The following is a 13,225-nucleotide window of genomic DNA, read 5'->3' on the forward strand; positions in this document are numbered from 1 at the left end:
AATCAATGGTTTGCCCACTTCTAACTTTGTTATTGGGCATAACAGTCATAAGCATGTTAAGTAACTTAATGAGTATGCATTCGAGTTTATCCATATCATAATTTATAATTAGTATGAATAACTCTGTGACAGAGATTGCAGGGCTAAGTTAATACTTAGTTCACAGTTAATGATTGAACTCAATTGAGACACTTCTCATGTCAATCATCTTCAGTACATGAGAATTTACTGAAGATTCTTTTGTCATTTTACATCGGTATAGTTGTTTGAAAGTCTCATATTCTTCCACACATGATTATTATCATACAAATCTTTGTAATGAAGAATTATCTGTTAACATCTATACTCTCAAGTTGCTTTTGTAACTCAGGTGACATAGTTGCATGTATCACATATGTTGCAGTACTATTGTATCACTGCGTTTATTACAGCAGTCACCTCTTCCTTAATCGAGTCATCACCAGGTGTCTCTAGAAAATGGCTACTTAATAACAACCAACTTTCTCATATTTGAGAACAATTCTCAAATTGCAATGCCAATCAAAAGATTTAATTTGGTTGTTAGCATCCAGTATGCCATTCAAAACATATGGTTACTCACGATTCAATAAATATGAATGACGAAAAGAAAAAAGAATAATATATAAAATGCATCAATTAATTTAACATGGACTTTTATTAAATTAATTATACTCCCACTGTTTAATTCAAATTTATGATCCTCTCACATAAATTTATGGAGTCCATAGTCAACTCCCAGTGGGCTAGGATCCCATCTGTTATACTAAGACCTTGAGTGTACTCAACAAGCCTTAATATAATATTTGGGTAGATACTATTATCAATTGTATCTGCATAAAACTCCCAGATTATTAAGCTGACAACTCTTTGTCTTCATACATCTTATGTGTTAGCTTAACATGCCTCTAAAATTTATCTCCTTGAATGTACTCAACAAAAGATAAATTTTAGTTAAGTCAAACCCGTCATTAAGAAATATCAAATATTTCATAGTGTCAAACATATCTCTAATGGACCAGTCTTGAGTGTACTCAACAAGTTGAGACGATTTGGAACTCTGCTTTTTCACTATAATGACGAAAGACGATTATAAATGTGACTTAATATTTTATGGAAGGATTTTGCATTCAAAGATCTCATTGTAACAGTAATATATATTTTATTATACATCTACCATGCAAATAAATATATATAACACATCATATAATAGCTTGGATAATTATGGACTTTACTATCTAGTCTTCCCGAGCCATAAGGAAGACTAGTTGATCAATTCCTAGGGGGTATTACACTGATCAGTATCAATGCCCCATCTCCATGGTCTCCTCCTCTTCTTGTTTCTTTAATTAGTCCAATTGCAATATGTATCATATACTAGTTGGCATGCAGGCTTAAATGAAATTGGACTCGCAGGCCCATAGCAACAATAATAATAACGGACTCGCAAGTCCAAAATGATTATGAGCTCGTAGGCACATAGAACGACAAGAATAAAAATTAACCATTCAACACATTGATATGGTCGAGTTCATAATCGTCCACTAATAATACATTCATCACATATATGTATACCTATATAATATCTAATATTATATGAAAATACGTTTCAAGTTTCTAGCAATTAAGTCTTCTAAACTCTTTTAGACAAATGGATCGGAACAACTAATTAATCATATTAATCGATTATTTAATTAGCGAAAATATTTAATTAAATAACAAATTAGAGTCCAACTCTAATTCAACAATTATATGGCGGAATTATTCAATTAAAGTCAAATTTTAATTAAATATCAAATTAAAGTCCAACTCTAATTTCAAAGCTTAAGGCGGTTGAATTTAATCAAAATCAAATTTTAATTAAATGACAAAATTGGAGTCCAACTCTAATTTCAAGATTTTAGGGCGAATTTATTTAATCAAAATCATATTTTAATTAAATATCAAGTTAGAGTCCAACTCTAATTTCAAGAAGAAATTTAGGGTGACAATTTAATTAAAATCAATTTTTAATTAAATTTCAAATTATAATCCAATTCTAAATTCAATAACATATTTGGGTGAATAATTAATTAAAATCAAAATTTAATTAAGTATTAAATTAGAGTCAAACTCTAATTTAAATTGAGTCAATATTTTAGTTTAGGATAATACTCCTAAATAAAATAAAATTCAATATAGGGTCAAATTTGATATTTAAGTTAAAATCATATTTTAACGAAAATATAAAAGTCCTTAATTTTAAATAAAATTTTAATTTGGGTCAAAATAAAAACATGGGTCAAACCCAATTAAAAACATAATTTTAAAACCCATTTAAAATTTAAATTCAAAACCCATTTTAAAATTTGCAAATTGACCCAAATTTAAAATTAAAAGGTGGTCCTTCAATTAACGTAATTGCGTGACAAGTCCTCCAATTAAAAATTGCAAAGTCACCCTTCTCATTTAATTGCAAACAGGGGTCCTTAATATGAAGTATTGCCAAAAATGACCCTCAATTAAAAAATTAATAATTTGACCCCTAATACCATATTTGCAAGCGGGGGCCTGCAATTTCAGAAATTGCAAACGAGGCCCCTGCCTCCAAACGCCCAAAAAACTGTCTGTAAACCCTAGAAAATTCGCCCAACCATTTTTTTTTTCAGTTTCAAGGGCGCCGCCGGCCCTTTTGCCGGCATGAAACCGGCGGCGGAACCGGCCTGGCGCTACCGCCCTCAGTCGTCGGGCAGCGCAGGCGCTACCTATCGGGGCAGCTCCGATTGCTACCCGATTTTCAAATCCAATTTCTTTTTTATTTATTTTAAAAATCAGAACCAGATTTCAATTAAAAAAAATTCTTCTTAATTGCTAGATCCATGAAAAATTATAACAATCAACATTTGATCGTTCAAACATTTTAAATAATTTCTAACAAATACAAAGTGTTGGGAATCTACTTATACATGCACAGCGGAAAATTAAAATTATTTCGATTCCCACCGAGGATCCCTTTGTATTTAGATAGAAATCGTGATAAAGATTGTACATTTGACGAATTTTGCAAACCTTTTGCTTTTCTTTTCGTTCTAGCAATCTTGATTCGCCACCCATAGCTATCCAATTGTCCAGCCTCCAACGGTGATCCACACAGAGAATAAGATTGCAGCTACTAGGATTTTTCCTCTTGTGCCAGCAAGAATAATGAAAATCATATGGACCTCAAACCCTAGCCATGTATTTATATAAACCCAAACGGGCTCGGCCCGGTCCGATCTAATATTTAATTAATCCATTTAATTAAACCCGGTCTGTAAATTAATTAATCTAATTAATTAATTCGGGAATATAAATAACAAATCCAATTAATTAATTTATCCAACGATTGTTAAATTAACTAATTGGCAATTTGCAATCTTCCAATTCTCTTTTGTGTGCGACCCATTAGATTCCCGATCACGATGCCTAACGACGTAAAATATTATTTTGATCTAATCAAAATTGATAAATTAAAATACCCTTTTAATTTATCGTCAATTCACACTCGCCGTCCCTAATTGACATCTAGCAATGTGTCAGGGCAATACATGTGACGGGAAATGTCATGTGGTGTGATAAAATCAAACTCGTTTGTTTACCGTCGACTTAATTGAATGAAACTCAAATCATAATCTTCTACTATCTAAGAGTGACGAATCCTTTATTGATCAATCACAACTTTCATACGATTCTTGACGTACCCGAACGATGTCGTATTAGCGGCCCTTTGCAGAGCAACATCCAACACCGTCAAAGTATGACTGTCTTCATGTAAGGTACCATGACGACCTTAAGTCAAAAGACCAATTCCACTACCGAACGTTAGAGATTAACCACTGACACTCAGATAATTATCCATGTGGAATCTCTCGACGGGTCTCCAATATTTTGTTCTATACCAAAACATCTACGTGTTCATTTAATTGTCACCACACTTTAGCTTGTGAGATCAGCTACTTACTTCATAAGTAAGAAATGCCACATGTGATGGTCTATTCGTAGTAACGATATCCATATCTCGTTATCACTTACGACCACGGACGATTTAAGATTCAATCAGATGTAATTTGTATCTCACAATCACAATTCCTTGTGATTAACAAATTACAAAGATTTGAATTTACAAACTCTATTATTTATTTAATTGTCTATTAATTAAATAATAGATATGCTATTAAATTGTATTAATTATATATTAAAAGTATTTATGTCCAAAGTTGATTGGACTTAGAGTATAATACTTACAAAAACGTGATCAAAACACAGATGAAAGAGCTTCCCAATGGATCCAGAGGTTATGATATTAATTATGTCCTTAATGGTTATGAGAGGAAAAAGATGAAGCCAGTAGTTGTGGTTTATAACAAGAAGTCTGGACGAGTTATGAAGCTGTCATCAAACACTCCCAGCTTACAACTCTACACCGGGAACAATCTTAACAGCGTGAAGGGGAAAGGTGGATACATTTATTAAGCTTATGCAGGCTTGTGTTTAGAGACTCAAGGTTTCCCGGATTCGGTCAATCACCCGAATTTCCCCTCACAGATTGTGACTTCAGGGAGGCCTTATGAACATTACATGCAGGCGCGGATCCAGCACCCGGCGAGCAGGCGCGGCCGCGCGTGCTGAATCCGTCCGGAGAAATTTTTTTTTGTTGGCAACAACTTAAAGTTTTACAATATATTACTGGTAAGTCGCCTTTGTTATCAATACCCCTTGTAGCCCAGCTGGTCGGAGGTTGCACATCTATATTTAATGTCTAAGGTTCGAATCTCCCAGTGAAGGATTTTTGTGCATTACTCTTATTCTACAAATTTTACCAAAATTTTTGTAATGATGGAGACTAAGGGATTCGAACCTGTACACTCTTCCAAAAGTAGTTACCAACTTAGCCATTGTGGTACTTCTTAGTTTGTGCCAATTATTTGACCAAAAAATATTTATTAGGTTTTAATTGGTTTAAGCCAAATTCAATTGTAAATACTAGAATCCGCGCTCTTCCTTTTAATTATACAAAACTTGGCAATAATGTCATTTGATGAGTCATATTTATTCTGATAACAAAATCATATATGTTCAATTTGAACAAAATAATTGTTATATTTAAACTTTAGGCCTTATTCGATTTCTATTTTTTTCAAAATACATTTTTCTCTTTTATTTTCATTCACTCATTCTTCAATAAAATAATATTTTTCGCAAATTCAAAAATTTTCTTTATTTGTCGCAACACTTTCTCCTTCAAATCACTGTTCAAAAATGCATTTTTTACGAAAAAAAATGGATATCAAGCGAACTCTTAATATTTTATTGCGATCGACGGTAAATGGTCAACGACCGCCCGTGCTGACTCAAACTCTTGGATTCGCCCCTGATTACATGTTGTATGCTTTTAACCATTAATAAAGATTAAGAGCGTTTTGCTCCTCTGCTTGAAACTTTGAATTAGGGCAGAAAAATTGTTCTTTTTCTATTGCAGAGGAACAATGAACCTTTTTCTTCTGATATTAGCTTGTGGATTGTTTTTTTTTTTCTTTTTATTACTACATTCTTTGTCATTTCTGAGGAGATCGTGAGGGTGAGGAATAAAATCTTATTTTGCATTTGGGAATTTAGCATTGAAAGCAACAGATTATTTTCTTTAATGTACAGTTGACAGAAAAATGTTGCTCTCAGTTAATATATGTGAGAATAACAGGCCCAAGCTAAATAAAATTAGGGGCTCGGCTCGCTCCCAGGCAAGCAGTGAATTTCTTGTGCAAACTGGCTTGTCATAGGTGAGTGAAAATGCAATTTTAAGTAAAAAAAATAATTGGCGAGCCACGAGCAAGACCACACATTTGGTGAAGCGAATGCGAGCCAGTTCATGTGGTGGGACAAGTGAAGCCTGATGATGGCCAAGCTGATCTGATTGGATCGGCTCGACCCATATAATATTGTCAACAATAAGAGAAAAGTTTTCCATTATTGACTATTCATCTTATCCTTGTGTTGAAATTTTCAAACTTGGGAAATATTCTTTGTTGAATTTCCTGAAAACGAACTTTCAACTATTTTCATTTAGAAGGAAACTAAGATACCGTAGTGAAAATTTGAAATTACTCTGTCGAAGTTGCTTCCAGCTAAATGCTTACAAAAAAGTTTTTATAATCACGAGGAAATATTGGGAAATGGCTCAATGACTGTAGCATATTTGAACATTGGCCTTTGACCCATTAAATCAAAAAAATAAAATAAAAAAGTTAAAACAAAACTTTGCACAGAAAAAGCGATATTACCCTTGAAGCAAACAAACTGTTTAGGAATCCTCTCTAATCGACGGAGTCAAAAAATCGATCGCACTGTGCAAGAAAAACAGTCCAATCTACCTCCAGCCGAAACCAAGCGACGCCACAGTGATTCCGATGAAGAGCAGACAGCACCGATCTACCGCCGCTGTCGACACTATTTTGATTAGTTTTTGTGAGGAATTTCTAGTTTTTCGATGTTTATGATGAATTGAATTATTTTTTATGTTTATGCGGTTTAATTAGATGAAAATATGCTTAAGTAGATTGATTGTTGGTCATGGTTGAGTGTATTGTGCAATTTGTGGACCTCTCCTTCGTCAAAAATAACATTTTCCGACCAAAAGAAGAGAGGAAGATTGTGTTTAACAGTCGGAGTTAAACTGTTAACGGTCTAACACCGACCGTTAACAGTCGTTAGAGTGTTAATAGCCCCGACTGTTAATAGTCGGGTTAGACTGTTAACTATTTTTTTTTTATAAATATATTTTCTAAATATACAAGATTAATTTTTTTTATAATTAATTTATTTTAATTTGATTAAATAATAATTATGTTATTTATTTAATTGAAAAAACTTTACGTTTCTATAATTCAATTTTATAAAAAAAATTTATATTAATATATAAACCAATAAGAATTCAAAATTGATAATTACCAAAACTAAATGTTCCTTTTAACCAAATTAGCAAAATATTTTTTTCCTTCTTTTTTTTTTTTTTTTTTTAACCAAAATTAAATATTCAAATAACCAAAGTTAAAAAAATCTTCAATTTTTGCAATTTTAATGTAATATTATTTATATTCTTTATCTAATTTTTATAATTTCATTTTCTTTAGATTTTTTTATATATAATCTAATTAAGAATTTTAAATTGATAATTACTAAAATTAAATATTCCTTTTAACCAAATTAGCAAAATAATTTTTCCTTTTAATTTTTTTACCAGAATTAAATATTCCTTTTATTAAATTACCAAAATTAAAGAAATCTTCAATTTTTGCAATTTTAATTGAATAGTATTTATATTCTTTATCTAATTTTTATAATTTAATTTTCTTTAGATTTTTTTTTATATATACTCTAATTAAGAATTTTAAATTGATAATTACCAAAATTAAATGTTCCTTTTAACCAAATTAGCAAAATAATTTTTTCCTTTTAATTTTTTACCGAAGTTAAATATTCATTTTATTAAATTACCAAAATTAAATAAATCTTCATTTTTTTCAATTTTAATTGAATAATATTTAAGTATTCTTTATGTAATATTTATAATTTCATTCTCTAAAGTTTATATGTAATTTTAATTGGTAAATACCAAAATTAAATATTCCTTTTAACCAAATTAGCACAATATTTAATATTTTTTTTTTACCAAAATTAAAGAATTCTTCAATTTTTTCATTTTTAATTGAATAATATTTACATCCTTTATTTAATTTTTATAATTTGATTTTCTTTAGATTTTTAAAATGTGTAATGTAATTAAGAATTTTAAATTGATAATCTACATGTTAGCATTTTGGTTCGATTAATTTTTTGTTACTATGTTTTATTCCATTCTCCATTGTACAAAATTCTAATATTCGATTTTTTGCAAGATGGATTGCCATATACATGCAGATGCCGGGCAAAGTTATATGGAACAGTAGTTTCGACAGTTTTACTACAGTACTGGAGCTGCTAGATGACCAGCACGCTGATATCTTATGTCAGTCTTTCTTCTGGCCCTTGTATCAGTTAAGAGAGGTGTAGTACTTAGGACAAATTATCGACGCATTGCTATGTTGATTGTTGAGTTCAGTTGATGGCGATGCCCTCCACTACGACCTTGGGGGCAAGATCGTCAGTTTTTCTATGTTCGAGTTTGCCTTGATTACTGGACTGAAGATGACAGGCGATAAGGTAAATCGTCACAATACTCAGAGAGGCAACAGGCTATATGACACTTACTTCTATGGAGATAGTGTTCCCTGATCTGACGATATATGTGTACAACCCCGATCATTCATGTCTGACACAGGGACAGCTCAAGCGGAACTTAGAGTCGATGATTGTGATCGTTCCTCTAATGACTAGACCTGTGGGCTTGACTGTGGAAGACAAACTAGCCATCGTGCAGGACACGACGACGACGAGACAGTATATATCGTAAGTCTTTGTAATCTTTTTTTTTTTTTACATTTAGTAATTAGTTCGTACGTAATTGGAACCGAACTAACACATATTTGTTCATTTGCAGGGGTAACTGTGGAATTTTCGTAGTCAAATACATAGAATTTTTAAGTATAACACATAAGGTTGATGGAATCAACCAGTCATGGATACAGAATTGGTGAAATAAGCTAGCGTGCGATTTATACGAATTTAATTGTGATCCATAAATTATTTGTAAATATTTTATGTAATTATTTGTAACTATTTTTCGTAATTGTTTGTAATTATTTATGTAAATACTGTTTATTTCAATGTAAATACTATTTATTTCAATGTAAATACGAGCTGAAATCTGAATATTGACTATGCCGATGTAAATACTGTTTATTTCTGATCGACAACAATGCACAATGCTCTAACTGTCATTTAGGGGAACTTGATTTGTAGAAAATTGACGAGTATGTCATATTGATTTGTACCTGCTACACCTACGCGGTGGGGGAAACTCTCCAGTATATGGTATTCTAGACGTACTTGGACGTCCAGGACCACGTGGCTCAATGAGAGGTGGCAAGAATGTATTGAATGGGCGAATATGATCGGGAACTTCCCACTCGACTTCGTTTGGAAGAGGAAATATGGTTTCAACATACGCAGCTCTCTAATTTTCAACACTGTAATAAGAAGAGAAAATGTTCTCGCTGCAAATCCTTGATACATAGCCACCTCAACTGCATGCTCACATGAAACACTCTCTAGCTAAAATTGTTTACAAGTGCATGTTCCATCAGTCAAATCTACCATGTATGCCGTATTACCTGCACATTCCACAGAGAAGTGTGACTCGTCTAGTGGTTCGTCATTTAACTTTCTCGCAACCTCTGCAGTTTTGAAGAGTTTGTCCTCTTGCATTGGGGCTAGCACGCTCGTGCAATTATGTGCTTCTGCAAGTCGATCAAGAAACCACTGTTGCAGCTTCATAGGATATTCTCAATCAGTGCTAGAATGGGTAACTCTCGATCTCTCTTGAATAATACATTGAGAGACTCCGCGTTGTTTGACGTCATCTTATTGTATCGACGTCCTGAAAAATATGAGCACGTCCAATGTTGAATCCCCATTTTCGTTAGATAGTCCAATGCCGGGAATGATTTGCTTCCTATTTTAACCATATACCTATTACACTCTTCAATACTGTAAGCTTCGGCCGCTCTCCTGAACAGTGAAACGATGCCTTTACCCCAATACCTGGTCTTCAAGTTGCCTTGTATATGGTACATGCAATACCCATGATGCATCGAAAAAAACTTTAGCAATACCATTTATTATAGACTGTCCCTGATCGATTACAAATGCAAGGTCCTCGACTTTCCCGATTACTTCCTTGAGCTTTGTGAAGAACCAACGCATCGACAGATCATTCTCATTATCAACTATGCCGAATGTAAGAGGGTAAATTTGAATGTTAGCATCTTGATATGTAGCAATAATCAACTTGCCTTGGTATTTGGATTTCAGAGTTGTACCGTCGACTAGAATTAGGGGTCACATAGCATTTCGAAATCCCCGAATGCATTATCCAAGAGCCATAAAGAAGAATTTGAAGCAGTTTTTGGCCTCCGTCTTACTAAAAAAAATGTCGAGTCAAGATTAGTTTTCTCCATGTTATGGCAATACTTGGCCAATTTAGCATAGTTTTCCTCTGTCGAGCTCATTAAATCCTCCAACGCGCATTCTTTGGCCTTCTGGTAGCTCATGACTACTCCGTACTCTCGATGAACATCGTTAATGATATCCGATGATCTGTAGATTGTCCGTGGATCCTGATACTTGTGCATTATCTGTCGAACAATAAACCAAGCTCGGGCTTACCTGTGATCATTGCGACAAACCCCCACTTTACAAATATGTTCCTGTGTATATTTACGAATTACGAAACACTCATTCGTATCCATTTTCGTCGCTCGCAAATGCCAACTACAACTGTCATCTATGCATGATAACATCAACAACGACCTATTCAATTTTTTCACTCTAAACTCGAAGTTGTATTTCAGTGCAATTAGGTGCACTATTTCTTGCAAATCTTTCTTCGTTTTAAACAGTTGCTCGACATACAAATCCTCATTATCGAGAACCACATGTGAGGAGTTAAAGGACGGTTTACTCGATCTAGCCCCCGAGGTCCCACTTCACTCATGTCTCTGTCGGGATAAAGCAATCAACTCTTCGTTTGTAAAAGTATTTACATTTTCATTCTCGTTGTCACGAGCCGTGGAGGGGATTTTGTGTGCAACTGTCTCTGGAATAACCACATCATATTCACGAGCTAGCTTCACCGTATCCCAAAAATCATTAGCATTGTGATCCCCACCTCTCAAGTCTACTTGTTCATCTTCGACGATATCCTTCCTTACTAAAGTCACGCAAAGAGGAGTCGTGTGTTTATTGTTGAATTCAATCAGATAATTCACTTTATCAACAGAAGAAATCATTATAGGTGGAATCGGAACTGATTCATGCTTGCTGAATTTAAATTTCAATTTCATATTGTATTGAGAAGGATCAACATTCAACTTGTTCTGTAATTCATTATAGAGTTCTGTATGCGATGTACCTGATGATATGGAAATTGCGATACCACCACGTTTAGCACTTGTCCATTTCTATACCCATTGATCTCTTTTGTCCAATTCGAAATCACCAAAGTAACAAACTGAGACTAAAACCATATATGCATGTCGAAACAGAATTTTTAATTACGAGAAAAATATCAACGGCAACAAAAATAACCCAAAAAAAGGGAAAAAAGAAAATAGTTGACAAACAGCTGGTTAAACAGCCGTATAAACAGCCGGTCAAACAGACAAATCATTGGTACGCGCCGGGTTGTTAACACTCAACACTCGTCCAGCAAAGTATATGCAGATGAATTTTTTCAGGTCAAATGCTTAAAAAATTACAAATCTATTAAATTTTTTTTATCTACATTACCATTAAATGTCGAAATACAATTTATCAATTTAAACGTACAATAATTTAACAAAAATAAGATTAAATTTGCGTATATAAACTTACCAAACCGACGAGATTGATGTCCACAAATTTTTTAGCTTCCGATTTCAATAAATTTTTTAGTTTCTGCGATTGAAGCAGATAAAAGATGAGAATATTTTATTTATCTGTATTGGAGTAAACAGATAAGAAAAGTACGAAATGTTTGATTTTTATTTGTTAAGTAAAAGAGTATTGATGTTTTTTAAAAAAATCAACTTTTGTAATTGTAGAATGTATTTAAAGGTACTTTTGTCTTTTAACATTGGATGGGTCATTTTCATAATATCCATTTGTTGAAAAGTCAATGTGGAATTTAGGTGATTTGACTGAGTCAATTTTAAAAATATCCCACCACTTCTCTTTTTTTATGTCACGTTTATTTTTATGTTTTTGTTGACGTGATTCAGATTGTCAAATCAGCCTGTTATTAAAAATGAAAATGGAGAAGATAATCTAATTTTAACTAACATTAAAGCGAGTGAGCTTATTGATAATGCATTTCGATAGTAAAGAATAGATGTAAAAAGAAAGAAATAAAATAGATTGATAGACTTCTACAAACAAATAGGAAAAAGGAACAAAGAAACATAATTATGAATCAACTTAGGGTCATTAATAAGCATTCCCGTATCGCATTAATCTAATAATTTTGCTGATTAAAGAGGATAACCAATGGGATACTTTTTGCCGATTATAGTTAAAAAGTATAGGTTTCTCAACAATTTCTTTTTGCCATAAAAAGCATTTCTACACGTTCATTTTATCTGTTTTATGGAGCATTGTTCATAAACTGGACCAGTCTGGAGATTATTAATCACCGTGAATCTCACCCACTAACAGAATATATGAAACATGAAAATGCCTAAGGTTTCTGTATTTTTCTGCTTCTTCATAATATTATTTGGAATTTTTCTATTTAACACTGTCATGATAAATGCCAGTGTTAAACTTCCAAATGGCGATGAAGCTCTTGTGACGCACATAGGAACTATAAAGCTATCTGAAAAACTTTCACTAACCAATGTATTATGTATCCCCTCATTCCAGTGTAATCTAATATCTGTCAGCAAACTCATTTCCTCTCATCATTGTTTCTTATTATTTATGTTCAATCATTGCTTCATCCAGGACCTCTCTACATGGGCAACCATTGGAGTGGGGAAGCTTGAGGGTGGCATATATCATTTCCAGTCTAGCACTCCTTCAAACTGTGGTCCATCCCACAAGAATTGCTCCACAAAATCTGCATCTCACCGGTTCAACTCACTTTCTTCTGCTCTTCTTAATTCTGGCTGTAATAAAGTCACTATAGTACCTTTTGAACTGTGGCATTATATATTAGGTCATGCTCCGCATGATATGATTTCTATTTTACACAAATTTGTACATGAAGTTGTATCAAATTCTAGTTGTCACTATAACGTTTGCCCCCATGGCAAAACAACACAGATGAGCTTTTCTTAATAGGACTCATGTTTCCCATTCAATCTTTGAGCTTATTCATTGCGATATTTGGGGCACCTATCAAGTTCCATCTCTAGATGGTTCACAATATTTCCTAACAATTGTGGATGACTACAGTAGGTATACTTAGACCTTCATGATGAGAAATAAATCACAAACTAGAAGCCTCATTCAAACCTTTTTCCACGTGGTTGATACTCAGTTCAGCACCAAAATCAAA

This window comes from Olea europaea, chromosome 10, assembly GCF_002742605.1.
Source record: "Olea europaea var. sylvestris chromosome 10, O_europaea_v1, whole genome shotgun sequence".
Lineage (NCBI taxonomy): Eukaryota > Viridiplantae > Streptophyta > Magnoliopsida > Lamiales > Oleaceae > Olea > Olea europaea.